This window comes from Peromyscus eremicus, chromosome 14 (genome assembly GCF_949786415.1).
Source record: "Peromyscus eremicus chromosome 14, PerEre_H2_v1, whole genome shotgun sequence".
Taxonomy (NCBI): Eukaryota; Metazoa; Chordata; class Mammalia; order Rodentia; family Cricetidae; genus Peromyscus; species Peromyscus eremicus.
This window is the reverse complement of record NC_081430.1, coordinates 11,613,242-11,627,759: the sequence shown is the minus strand read 5'-3', so window position 1 is coordinate 11,627,759 and position 14,518 is coordinate 11,613,242. Positions and strand designations below refer to the sequence as shown.

The 14,518-nt window shown below is 41.2% G+C and overlaps 1 protein-coding gene across 6 annotated transcripts in view; it reads right to left on the bottom strand.

Moving 5' to 3' along the window:
* The window catches only part of Immp2l (inner mitochondrial membrane peptidase subunit 2), an 858,278-nt gene extending 857,609 nt beyond the window's left edge, over nucleotides 1–669 (bottom strand). For 3 of the 6 annotated variants that reach the window (XM_059279984.1, XM_059279986.1, XM_059279987.1), the window contains exons 1-2: nucleotides 568–607; nucleotides 76–148 (exon numbers count right to left, since the gene is read on the bottom strand). The gene's annotated coding sequence lies outside the window, so the exon portion shown is untranslated. Of the gene's footprint in view, nucleotides 1–71; nucleotides 149–245; nucleotides 363–567 lie in introns of those variants that run through there. The other 3 variants (XM_059279989.1, XM_059279988.1, XM_059279985.1) reach the window with 3 other exon arrangements.
* Between the last annotated feature and the right edge of the window lie 13,849 nt (nucleotides 670–14,518).

Below are 14,518 nucleotides of genomic sequence, written 5' to 3'. Positions count from 1 at the left end.
AGGTTCCCAGGGGCAGAGTTTCCCCTCTCGAAGAATAGTCTTGGCTCCTTCCGCCCCTAAGCGATACTTACTTACCCTTTCTCCCGCTCTTCCTCGGTGAGAAGGGGTAAGTGGTAATATTGTACCCTCGCCCAATTTGGCCAAAATCCTAAAAGTAAAAACGACAGAGACAGGTCCTTTAAAATCCCGTGGCTCGAGCCTGAGCAGCTCCCACCAGCTGCCCACTACTCCAGGAGCAGCGCTACCTCCCGGCCGCTCTGCGGGCACCCCTGACCAGCGAGGAGAGGTCGCCTAGTTGCCCCGATCGGGGCTCGGGTTCCCTAACTGAGAGAGAAAGAAGGGCAGGAGCCGGAGAGGACAGCCGCGCGGCCTCGCTGGAACACGCGCACGCACGCATGCTCGCCACGGCCGCACGAGTAGCGGCCGAGCGGCTCCCCGCCTCCCAGCAACGCCCCCTGTCCGAGGCCGACCCCGGGATAAGAGAACCCCGCCCGGAACACCGAGGGGTCTACCCAAGCCCACCCGCACGCCTCGCCGCCCCGACCCGCCACCCCATTCCCCGCGCACCCGCTGCGCAGCTCAGCCCAGGGGAAGTCCCTGCGGCACGCCCCGCCCTCCGCGGCGGCACGCCCCGCCCAGCCCGCGCGGCTCGCTCCGCCCACCCCCGCGGCTCGCCCAGACCCCCACCCGCAGCTAGGCGGCAGCGGGAGGCTCCGCCCCCTACGGAAATCCCGCCCCCGGAACGCGGCTGGCTGTTGACCCGGAGCCAGGAGTTGGTTTACAACAGATCGGCTGCAGGGTTGAGCCAGCCCGCTGGCTGTTACAGTGTTAGGAGCTTTAAGTCTAAGCCCGGCGTCGTGTTCATGGCTAAAAGGGCAAGAAAAAGCAGCAAACCACCGGAAACTTCCATTTTGCCTCCTCTAGCAAGCCAAAAGAGAAATCCAGAACAATTTCTTTCTTCTTTTTTTTTTTTTTTTAGAGAAACTACGGGGTTTGTTTATACTTAAGCTTTTGATCGCTAATTGTACAAAATCTTTACTGTGTTATTACAACCTACAAAAACAGTGTAACAGAAAACTAAACAGACAACAAAATTGGTTCTCTTTTTTTACTCCTCCCCAATTGTACCTTTATCTTCTAGCTTTATCCTTCTAGATGATGCTGAACTATCATTCTTAAGTATAGGTAGTGCATAGTGCCCTGACACTCAGCATTCAAAATTAATTCTAAAGATGGGAGAATGTAAGAGACTTAAATAGAGCCAGGCGGTGGTGGCACATGTCTCTAATTCCAGCACTCAGGAGGCAGAGGTAGGCAGATCTCTGAGTTCGAGGCCAGCCTGGTTTACAGGGCGTGTTCCAGGAGAGCCAGGGCTAAACCGAGAAAGCTGTTCTAGAAAAACCAAAGAGAGAGAGAGAGGAGGGGGGGAGAGGAAGGGGGGAGAGAGAGAGAGAGAGGAGAGAGGACTTCAATGGGCTGACTGAGAATTACAAAAGTCTACCAAAGAGAACAAGGTTACTGTCCTGGATAGGATGTAGGTGCAGTTATTCTTAACAATAGCTGAAATAATTACTGCAAGGTAAGTTTGATCCAGCCAGTCATGACTTAATTTCAAGAGCATATCTTGGGGGCCACTTCTGATGACAGAGCCTATTTACAAATTGGATTAGGCCCTAATAGTAGAGAAACTCCAAATTAAACGAAAGGTTGGTGCAGTGCGGACCCTATGGGATGGGATGGAATTAACACAGATAAACAAAGACAGGTGGTGAGGGCTTGTACTGGAAGGTAAATAAGTCTACAAAAGCTTATACCCCCTATTTTTCTCAACTGTAAGTCATTCTGGAAATGGCAAAAATCTGAAGTCAGAGCCAAGAGTACTTTTAGGACATTGATACTATTCTGTATGATACTGTATTATAATATATGTCATTATACATTTGTTAGACCCACAGATGTACAACAGAAATAGTGAGCCCTAATCTCTGACTTTGGGTGATAATGATATGCAATGTACGTTCATCAGTTTTAACCAGTACTCTGTAACGTGCATGAGGGAATATGTGGGTGCTCTGCAATATGTGGGGATTCTGTCCATTCTGTTCAGTTTTGCTCTCTACCTAAAACTGCTTTTTAAAAATAAAATTATATTTTTGAAAAGAAGCTAAAATAAAGTCTCTGAACATCTTTTATTCTTCAAAGTAATTACATTTGAAACTCAAATATTTGGTATCAATGCCATCAAGAAAACTGAACCATACATTTCTAACTAAGATACAAATTTACATTATGGTTACACATCATATTTAATATTCAACAGGCTATTGAATCAAAGTGAGCCAGAAGTAATTAGGCTTATATATTCTGTGGGTGGAAGCAGGGGTAAAGAGGTTTCACCTGCTTAGGGTATGGTGGGTAGTCATATGAGGAATGAGGCCAGGAAATGGAGACTCAGGGATGGTTCCTGAGACCAGAAGATCTGGACTTATTGTCCATGTGCCATGAAGGGTTAGGGTTAGGATTAGGATTCACCTTGTGCTGAACCATGCTGATCTTTGTAGGTCAGAACAGACCATGAAGTTAATGTCCTGATGGTACAACAGAGGAGACCTAAGTAAGTCCAAAAAAGGCTCAAGGACAGATTTTTAAAAACTAGTAGAGAGAGAAGACATCTACTTGTATGGATTAAATATATCACAGTAACAGAATTTAGAAATCTGGAAAGTAGAGCCATGGTGGTGCATGCCTTTAATCCTAGCACCAGAGAGGTGGAGGCAGGCAGATCTCTGAATTCAAGACCAGCATGCTACCAAGCAAGTTCTGGGACATCCAGAAATACACAAAGAAACCCTGTCAAAAAAAAAAAAAAAAAAAAGTAAAGAAATCTAAAGTGTGCCTGAAGTCAATGATGAAAGTTACCATCAAATCATGGTATGAAATAGATTTTTTTCCCAAAGAGAACTGATTTCCAATGCTTAGAGAAGACGCTTTACCAAAGATAAGGCTAATATCATTAAATAATGAAAATTCACTTTCTGGAAATGAAGCACTAATAGTCAAAATTAAGTGAAAGTAGAAGAAAAACCTACAGACACTGGTATAAGAATGACCAAAGAAGAATTGTTTAAAAACATTAGTATGACCAGGATAGAACTACACACATCACACAGAGAAATCCAGTCTCAAATTTGAGATCCACAAGTTTTTAAACAAATTGACAGTGACTCAGGAAGATGATGGGTCATCTTCTAAATTGATTGGCCAACTTTGTGTATGTCTACTTCAAGAAGGCAAATAGTACCCAAAGTAAATGACAACTAAAACAGAACAATAGCCAGCACATTTCCAGAACTGGACTCAGTGAGTTTTCTGTAATTGCCGACCCAAGATGAAACGCCCTAGGACAGGGAACAATTGGCCATGGTTTAAAAAAGAGGAGCATTGTGTTACCCTGAACTGGATGCAGTTAAAAATCACTTTAGACAGCATTCTCCGCAGATCAGCTTTGTGTTTATGTATACAACAGCAAAACTCAACCTGTTGACAAGCCTGTGAAAGAAGTCTCAAATAAAGATGAAGTTGCACTAGAATAGTGGTTCTCAACCTTCCTAATGCTGCGACCCTTTAATACCTCATGTTGTGGTGACCCCGGAGCACAAAATTATTTCCATTGTAACTTCATGACTCTAATTTTGCTACTGTTATGAGTCATAATGTAAAATCTGTGTTTTCCGATGGTCTTAGATGACCCCTGAGAAAGGGTCATTCAATCCCCCAAGGGGTCTTGACCCACAGGTTGAGAACCACTGCACTAGAGGCAGAAGAAAAAAAACAAAGTAAGAAAACTGAAAACCATTGTGTAGGGTTGTGTATTAGTTACTCTCCTTCCTTCCGTGATCAAACACACCTTCAAAGGCTACTGAAGAAGGGAGAGTTTGTTCTCAGCCACAGTTAGAGGGAATCGTCCACCATGGAGGGGACGGCATGGAAGCAGGACAGGAAGTGGATGGTCATATTGTGTCACCAGCCCATGGAATGACACCAGCCACATTCCAAGTGGTTCTTTCCAGTTAAGTCCTTCTGGAAACAACCACATACACACACCCCAAGGTGCATTTCCCTAGTGATTCTAAAATCTATCAAGTTGACAATGAATTACAGATTTGGAATTTATGAATGGTATCAAGCAATATGACAGAGACCATGGAAAGAAGTAGAAGAAAATGAACACAAAGCTTGATGCAAATCATTTTCAAAGGAAAGTGATGACCCCATGGCTTGTATCTACTTTACTGCCAAGGAGTAGTTAACCTTTAAATCAATTTTACTTGTACCCATGCCTGTACTATATAGATTATTTGAGGAATAAAAAACCAAGAAAAGCAATGGCATTAAGCTGTATAATCACTGAGTATTCATCACAGACCGCTTCCATGATGTGCCTGAGGACTTGGATGATGTCCTCTTGAATGTTTTCTGTAAGACTCTTCAGCAACATAAACTGCTTAAGGTTGCTAGGAAGAAGTTTGCCCATCAAATTCTGGACACGATCAAGGAGATTGCCAATAAGACATACCATGTTCATTTTTGGAAAGAATTTGGCACCAACATCCAGTTTAGTATGAATAAAGAGCTCACAGCTTGTAAACTTCTTGTTTCAATTCCAAATCGTTCAGCTAGCATTAGAAATATAGACAAAAATGGAGAAAGAATGACAGGAAAATGATATCTACTTCATGGCCTAGTTCAGAAGAAAAGAGGCCAAATCTCTGCTTGTTGAGTGGCTTCTGGAACAGGCTATGAAATTATTTGCCTCACATAGATCCATGGATTCACATTGCTTTTTCTGGGTTTGATATGAAAGGTTCTAGAGTATTGCAGAAGAAGGAGTGAAGTGTGAGGAAAGTGAGACAACCAAGGGAAGTCATGAAGACACTGAGAAGTAATTTGAGCCAATACTCAGGTGGATGAGAGATAAGGCCCTTAAATTGAGAACAAGACTGAAAGGCTGTGAGGTGTCCCTGTGCTATTGTGGCCAACATGGGGGATGGTCTAGCAACATGGACAGAACATGAAAGCAAAATACACCAAACAGTCCAGGACATCGGTACAATTATTTTGCCAGCCAGAGAAAGCATTTGAAATTAATTCCACACTGATCAGAGACATGCTTCTACAAATTAAGGAAAATGAATATGGCGTAACAGCCTTGGATCGTACTGGAGTTTTGTTTGAAATGTCAACCATTCAGCCAGGCTATCTTCTCTCACACACCAAAGCAAATGGGGATAGAACAGAAGGAATGATTTAAACACTGAGCCTGAAGAACTGCAAGAGGAACCAGAAGATGCTGAAGACATAGCACACAGCAGAAGACTTCAGTCCCCATGAAGAAATGATGGGTTAGGCAGTGGTGGCGCACACCTTTAATCCCAGCACTGGGGAGGCGGGGAGAGCGTGGGGGGGGGGGCAGAGGCAAACGGACCTCTGTGAGTTCGAGGCCATCCTGATCTACAGAGTGAGTTCCAGGACAGCCAGGGGTACACAGAGAAATCCTGTCTCAAAAAACCAAAAAAAAAAAAAAAAAAAGAAGAAGAAGAAGAAGAAATGATGAACATGAATCACCATGAAAAGATAATGAACATGTAGACAAAAAAAGAACAACGAAAACCACAGCTGAAAAGATTAATTGGGAATCACACTCTGAATTTGGGTCCTGTGTGGAAAGGAAGTGTGAAATTTTTAAGTCATTTCTTTTGTGAGAAACTTGTTCTGGATTTTTACCACTCCAGCCTCCTTCACCCTGAATTGTCAAATGTTGGACTTGCCATTCAGAAGACAAGTTAAGTTTTTAGTAGAAATTTTTTTAGTATTCTCTGGATATGCAAACTTGTACTATTTAACCATTCTTAGTATAAAATCTTTTTAGTTCTGTAGATATTTAAAAAAAATAATAAACTTATATGAATATCTAAATATACATATAGATAGATAGATAGATGATGATGATGAATTGCTAAATGGTCTTATTAATAAAAAACTGGAGCCAGATATTGGAGTGAAAAGCTGAGAGATCAGAAAAGCAGAAAGAAGCCAGCCATGTTCTTACCACTTGGAGATCCTCCACCAAAGAGACCTACTTCCTATATACCATGCCTAGATGCCTTTCTGTTCTGCCATCTTATTTCCTCTCTCTGCCCAGCTATGCCATTTCGTCTTCCTGTCCAGCTCTGTCACTTCCTGTCTGTCTATACAGACTTCTAGACCTTTATGGTTAACTAGTGTTGGAATTAAAGTTATGTACCACCATGCCTGCCTCTGTTCCTAGTGTGGCCTTGAACTCACAGAGATCCAGATGGATCCCTGCCTCCCAAGTGACAGGATTAAAGGCATGTGCTACCATTGCCTGACTTCTATGTTTACTATAGTGTCTGGCTTTTTCCTCTGATCCTCAAACTTTACTGGAGGACACAGATAAAATATCACCACATGTATGTACACACACAATACACATTCTTATCTATACACATTGGCCATTGGTAAGCAAATACTGTAAAATAATAAAGAATAACTGTTCTCAAAGGTTTTGTTCTCAAAATCTTTTTTTAATTAATGAATTTTATTCCTTGACACTCATATATGTATATAATGCACTCTGGTTACTCCCCTCCCCCTTATTTACATCTTCTTATACTTGCTAGTGTTTGTTTTGTGTAGTGTCTGTCTCACCAAGTTTAACTGGGGCCATTTTGGAACAGACCTTCAGAGACTGGTAAGCTCACCAGCCACTATGAAATTGAATACTGTGCATCTCTGTCTCCTGGAATATGTTATAGAATCTGTTAGTGGACAATAGCTCAGTGAGAAGTGGTAGGGTCCTCCGAGTCCCTTCCCCTTTCATAGCAGACAGACTATTAGGAGTGTCCAACTTCCATGGGCCACAGCGGGCACAGCTGCTGTGAGTTCACGGTTGTTATGTCCAGGCCGGGCTTTGAAGACGGCGTTTTGCAGCCCTTCTCTCTCTCTCTCTTAGAGTCTTTCTACCTCCTCTTCTGTGATGACCTCTCAGACTTAAGTGTGTAGTGTGTGTGTTTGTTTAGGGCTCATCCCTCAACTGTCCTTAATTTGCTTCTTGTACAGCCATGAGTCTCTGTATTCACCTTCATTCGCTCCAAGGAGATTCTTCCTGGTTTAAGGTTGACAGTAGCCTTTGTCTTTGGGTAATTCTAGTTCTGGGTTATCTGGCTCTCTCTACTGACCTCCGTGGGCACCGCTCTCATGAACACTGAAACACCCTCACACACACAGTGTCCAACAATGCCAATCTGACAGGCAAAATGTAACAGCCATATCATTATTGAACCAATGGGCCCAGTTACAAGTGGTTAAGGACTACCAGACATGGGTGCTCTTCTCCAAAAGCAGAACATACTCTTAGCCACTGAGCCAGCCACCATAAGACCACTGTTGCCTATACCTTTGCTGCCAACCCCCAACTGTGTGTGTGTGTCTCTCTCTGTCTCTGTCTCTCTCTCACACATACAGATACACACACACAGACAGACATACACACACACACACACACACACACACACACACACACACACACCCCTACATCTTTGTTGGGAGAGAAGGTGAAGGCATCAGTGGTTTTATCAGTTACTCTTAGTTCCTCAGACCTCCATTGAGAATTTTTCCAAATACCATATTGCATTCCATTTTTTGAATGTCTTGTGAAAACACACAATAGTTTGCTAACATCTGAGATTATAGTCCTTCACCAACTCCAAGATACAGCAGAAACTTCTAGGCTCATATCCAATCACATTTCTATAAGTTTCTCAGAGCTTTTACTGTAGCAGCTCTGATGAAATTGATATGCTTGTGTGAACTAATATGAAAACACTCAAGATTTTAATTTATATTCTTTATTTCAAAATTTGAAATTTTCTAATTTTAATTATATCATCTAAAAAAATGAAATAGTGGTATATAGTTATTAACCAAACTTTAGACAAGATCAATGGTGTGCATTTCCATAAATATATAAAAATGAGCTTAAAATTAAAATCAGGGGCTGGAGAGATGACTCAGCGTTTAAGAGCACTGGCTGCTCTTCCAGAGGTCCTGAGTTCAATTCCCAGCAACCACACGGTGGTTCATAGCCATCTGTAATGAGATCTGGTGCCCTCTTCTGGCATAAAGGCATACATGCAGCTAGAACACTTATGTAAAATAAATACATAAAGGGGAGAGAACAGGAAAGAGGAAGGAGAAGAAACTGCAGGATGTAAAAAAAAGTGAAAAAAAATAATTAATTAAAATCAGAAATGAGAGTTTTGTTTATTACCCAAATTAACTTTTTTCTAATGTTACTAATGTTTCTAACATTACTCTGGAAAAAACAGATTTATAAACTTTTGTTATACTATGAATAACATCTTATAAACCATCCATTCGGACTTTTCTTTTAAAGCTAGTTTCAAATAATAGAAGCCATGGCTGGGAAAAGGAAAATCTCATTTCAAGTCTAACACAAGATGTATACAGTGTAAGCAGGGGACATCATATCACAAACACAGGCTCTGTTCACAAGAGCAAGCGTAAAGAACACAGAAACTTAGTTCCTTCAGCCAAAGATACAAAAATTTAAACATAAAAAAGGAAAATGAATGCAGTTATTTGAAACCAAATATAGTAAAATTCATTTAAAAATGATGCTCCAAAGAGGAAAGGCAGAACTGGATGAAGGGAGAGGAATAAGGTGTAAAAGAAGGAGAGGGGAAGGATTGATTACTGGGTACAAACTCCTACAAGCTTTGGTTGGAGCCTAAGAGCTGGGACTTACAACGGACTTGAATTTCTGGAGACCATTAGTTGTTCAGGGAAAGTTGTTCTTATAGAGTGTGGAGGGCCAGAGAGACTCCCCAGAGAGACCCTTAGTCAAGGTCAGAAAGTCTGAGCTTGCTTTGCCCAGCAGGGCTGTGTAATAGGATGATTTGGCCAAAGGTGTGATTACCAGGTGATTTGAAGGGTCTACACTTGTTGGTACTTTATAACACAACCTTGAAAGGGGGAGGTATTTTGCTCCTCCCCTTGCTGATATATAAAATTCCCCTCATGAATAAATTTGGGGCTGCTGGGCATTGACCCAGGGCCCTCCCGAAGCTATCCTGTGTCTCTTTTTCTACGCCTATATTTCTATCTATCATTTCTCAATTCCTCACTCCCCATTTCAAGGGACCCTTTGATAGGTTGGGGCTGGACCCCAATGCTGGGCCCCAACTATACTGAATATAAAAGGAATAATACAACTGGGAAGCCACCATCTAGCAATCTGCATGTAACATAATAACGGCTTAGGAAACTGTCATGAAAGTGTAAAAGTATCAGGTAAATGGTCGATGAGGGACTTTATATACAGTCATCAGTCACAGTCTAAGCATTGGGATAAGTGGGATTCCAGGATTGTCTTTCCTGATCTAATGCCATATGAAGTATTCCAAACACCAATAGAGTGTTCTTGCCAAAACAAAAAGGAGAATGAAAGCAGAATCTAATTAAGACTTAAAACTGACTTCCCATCCCAGGCTGACGGGAAACAAGGAGGCTAGAGGACCAAGTAGCATAACCTTTCAAAGACAAAATGAGTCCAGCTAGAACACGGGGCACGACCAGAGGCCTGAGCTCCTCAATGCTCAATGTTAGCACCAGGACAAGAAGGAGGAAGGAGTCAGTAGAGGCTTCTAATTCAAACCTGAGCTCAAACACCACAACTTAGAAAGACTTAGGTGACAATCATGGATATTTGACTATGGACAGTGTTAGACTGTGCCAAAGAATTAGGGAAATTTCATTAGCTATAAAAATGGCTTTTCATTTATATATATATATATATATATATATATATATATATATATATATGACTATCATTTTTGGAGAGAAATTCTGAAATATGTTGAGGTTAAAGGACATATTCTCTAGTATTTCTTGAAAATTCTTCAAGGGGAAGAGAAAAAGGAAAGAGAAGAAAAGGGACAATGTGTCGAGACTGTGACAGTGGATAATTATGATGTGGGAATTCTTTGTCCTTCCCCTGAATTTGTATGTTAGAAATGTTTAATGAACATTACCAAACAAATGTCTGTTTTAGCCCCCATTTCCTAGAAAACAGAGCCTGAGACAGGTGTGCAGGCTACATGTTTATTTCCGGGAGAGTCATCTAGTCTCAGGAAACAATAATGTGGAGGAAAGGGAGAGAAGAACTAATCAGTAAAAGAGAAACACGATGTATGCTGCCGGAGTGGATCCTGCCTTCTTCCGGAGTGCCTCTTGTCAATATTCGTCCCACAATGAAAGACAACGTGGAGAAAAACACAGGGAGCAGCCGGGGAGGAAGAGAGTCTCACAAAATGACTGAGACTTATTGATTTATTTGTTTTGGTTTTTCGAAACAAGGTTTCTCAGTGTAGCTCTGGCTGTCCTGGAGCTCACTCTGTAGACAAGGCTGACCTTGAATTTACAGAGATCTGCTTGCCTCTGCCTCCTGAGTGATGGGATTAAAAGTGTGGGCAACCACTGCCCTGCTAAAGGGATTTATTAATTCTTACCATGTCATATTTTAATATACTTTTTATTTTTCAGATTATATATAAAGTCACCATTTCCCTCTTCCCTGTCCACCCTCCAAGCCCTCCCACATATCCCTCTTGATCCTCGCTTTCTTTCAAGTTCATGGCCTTATTTTTCTTTAATTGCGTGCGCGTGCGTGCGTGCGTGCGTGCGTGCGTGTGTGTGTGTGTGTGTGTGTGTGTGTGTGTGTGTATGTGTGTGTGCAACCTGCTCAGACCCTATACTCTTTCTTGTATGTGTATGTTTTCAGGGCTGACCATTTGTTATTAGGTAAGTAGTTGGTGTGCTCTTCCCTGGAGAAGACTATTTTTCCCACTCTCAGCACTTCTTAGTTATATATCACATTTTAATCAGTCAGTGACTTCCAGATTTAGTGAATACATCTATTAATTTATTCATTTAATCTCCTTTGACTGGAGTAATCACTATGCTTGATCATGATTTCCTCTAGAATAATTTATGCACAGTCATTACACTGTATCTGTGTAGGCATTAAAATATACCACATACCATAAATATGCACAATTAATATGTTAATTAAAAATTACAAACAATAAGCATTGGATGTAGCTCAGGTAATTATTGACTTTTACCGACCTATGCAGATCTTGTCTGCTGGACCTGGGATCTGAGGACCTGAAAGAATGGGGCGGACCATAGTCTAATGCTGTGGACAACCAACCTTACTTTAGTTTCAGTGTGCTTTTAGACATGAATGAAACAAAGGAATCAATCATCCAAGGAAGGTTGTTTGAGTTCAGGAAAGCACATAAATAACAAAACAAACAAACAAACAAACAACAACAATAACTAACAAAAAACGAAGCAAAAATCCAGATGATGATGGTACATACCCTTAATCCCAGCACTTGGGAGGCAGAGGCAGGCAGATCTCTGTGAGTTTGAGGCCAGCCTGGTCAACAAAGCTAGTTCCAGGACAGCCAGGACTGTTAGACAGAGAAACAACAACAACAACAAAAATAAAATAAAATAAACAAAGAGAGAGAGAGAGAGAAACATGTAAATAAATGTCCGTAATCACGTACTAAATATTAACATAGCAGCCTTTTCCCAGAGTTTTCTCAGGATAGACCAGTTTAGATATAATTGCCTGCCACAAACTATAGACTATATCTGAGAAAGCATGAGAGCAAAGCAGAAGGCCATATCCAGATTCAGGTACACTGACCAGATTGGGTTCTGTAATGGTTTGAAAGAAAATGCCCCCCAAAGGAAGTGGCACTATTAGGAGAGATGTGGCTTTGTTGGAGTGAGTGTGGCCTTGTTAGAGGAAGTGTGTCACTGTGAGGGCAGGCTTTGAGGTTTCCTAAGCGCAGAATATTGCCCAGTGTCTCAGACCATTTCCTGTTGCCTTCTGATCAAGATGTACCAGCACTGTGTCTGTCTGCATGCCGACCTGCTCCCCATCGTGATGATAATGGACTGAACCTCTGAACTGTAATCGAGCCACCTCAATTAAATGTTGTCTTTATAAGAGTTGCTGGTGTCTTTTCACAGCAATAGAAACCCTAACTAAGACAGGTTCTATAGCTATGTCCTAACATCCAACACGAATAAACATGTCTAATAAATTGAATATAAATGTTTGTCACGGAAGACATAAAATCATGTGGAAAGGAGTAAAGAGAAGGAAAAGGAAATGTTAAGTTTTTGTGTTAAAACTCAGAAAAGTGACAAGATCAGCAGAAAAGATCTGTAAAACAGGGCTGGAGAGATGGCTCAGAGGTTAAGAGCGCTGACTGCTCTTCCAAAGGTTCTGAGTTCAATTCCCAGCCAACCATTTGTAATGAGATCTGCTGCCCTCTTCTGGCCTGCAAGGACACATACAGGCAGAATACTGTATATGTAATCAAACAATAAATAATAAAATAAAATAAAAAGATTTGTAAAACACTTCAGAGGGAGGGGCTTCCAGGATGTGGAAGTACATAATGTCATTTAATATTAAGGGAATAATTGTTCCTCTCATCTCCTTAGCATGCCTTCAGGCAAGTCAGTTTTCCCAAGGGGTGGTTTGTCAGCTGGATTAATGCTTAAGGAAGAAGACAATAGCATGTAATGTTCTAATTTGGGGGACAGATCAGTGTGTGTCCATCCAGGTCCTAAAGTAGAACTCAGATTCCATTATATGAGAATCTTTACCAAAAAGAAAAATCCAGAAAAAAAATCATCAAATTATTTTCTTAGATTCTTCATTGTCAAATTTTTCAACAAAGGCTATTAATCAATCTACACAAGACCAAATGGAAACTAGGGAGGGAGGTGTGAATACACAAATTCTTTCCACATTTTTTTTATTAATCTGCTAAAAATTGTATGTAAGAGTTAATTGTGTGCCAGGCAGCAGTGGCATACACCTTTAATCCCAGCACTTGGGAGGCGGAGCCAGGCAGATCTCTGCAAGTTCAAGGCCAGCCTGGTCTACAGAGTGAGATCCAAGACAGGCACCAAAACTACACTGAAAAACCCTGTCTCAAAAAACCAAAAAAAAAAAAAAGAGTGAATTGTGGTGGTATTTTACTTGTACTGAAATGTGATTTTAATTGTATGTTAATAAATAAAGTTGCCTGGGGGTAAAGTTTTAGAGCCATAGCAAGTGCATGGCGGTGGTGGCACACGCCTTTAAGGACCTGGAGGGCGGTACATACAGGCAATGACAAGGCAGTCACGTGTTTAGGTTTACAACCAATGAGAAGGCAGAACAGCTAGACTATAAAAAGGCATACACACAGGAAGTAGGCCCCTTTTTCGGAGAGCTCTCTTGGCTGAAGCAGGATAGCTGAAGCAGGAAGGGTAAGGCTCTTAGTTCTGACCTCTTGGCTTTCTTCTCTGAATCGGCTCTGTGTTTCTTATTTAATAAGATGGTTGGTTACATCTACAGTGAATTGTGTAACTAATGACATTCTGTATGTTCAGATGTTTGCTAACAGTCTAAAGAAAATATTTTCCTAAGCTTATACACACATGATCAGTGTTAGCGAGTGCACTGACTATTCTTGGTTGTCAACTAAACTATATCTGTAATGAACTACAATCCAGAACTGGAGGGCACACCTGTGAGAGGTTTTCTGCTTGGTTTGAAGTGGGTGAATCCACTTCTAGTCCGGACCTTTGAGGTAGGAAGACACATACCTTTAATCCAGATCTTGAGGTGGGAAGGCTCACCTTTAATCTGTGCCACACCTTCTGCTGGAAGCCTGTATAAGGACAATGGAAGAAGGAAGCTTTTGCTCTTTGCCTGCTCGCCCTCACCTTGCTAGCACGTCCATTCCTTCCCTGTCATTGGAGCTACTTCTTAGGATTCCAGCACATACTGAAGACCAGTGGTGTCACTCAACCTTGTGGACTGAGCAGCTGCTAGATTCTTGGACCTTCCAACAGCTAGCCATTGTTGGATTGGTTGGATTGCAGCCTGTAAGTTGTTCCAATAAATTCTATCTATAGGGACTATATAATATATTTATGTATTATGGAATATATACATATATTCCATAAGTTCTGTGACTCTAGAAAACTCTGACTAATATGGTGATATTTTAAAATCGACAAAGAAAATATAACCAAGGATAATAAGCACATAAAAGGTAAACCTAAACCACAACAGCTAACACTTCATATACACCAGGAGGACTATTAATGTTTTTAAAAGAAAAATAATAACTGTTGATGAGGATGTAGAGGAATTGGAACCATTGTGAAATGATGTAAAGCAATATAATGGTCATTCAAATTATTAAAGATAGGATTAACTACATGATCCAGCAATGCCATTTTTAAATACATACCAAAAAGACTGTAACACAAAACCTGCACATCAACATTTCACAGCTCTCCTCCCCATCTGCTTCCTCTTACATTCTTTCTG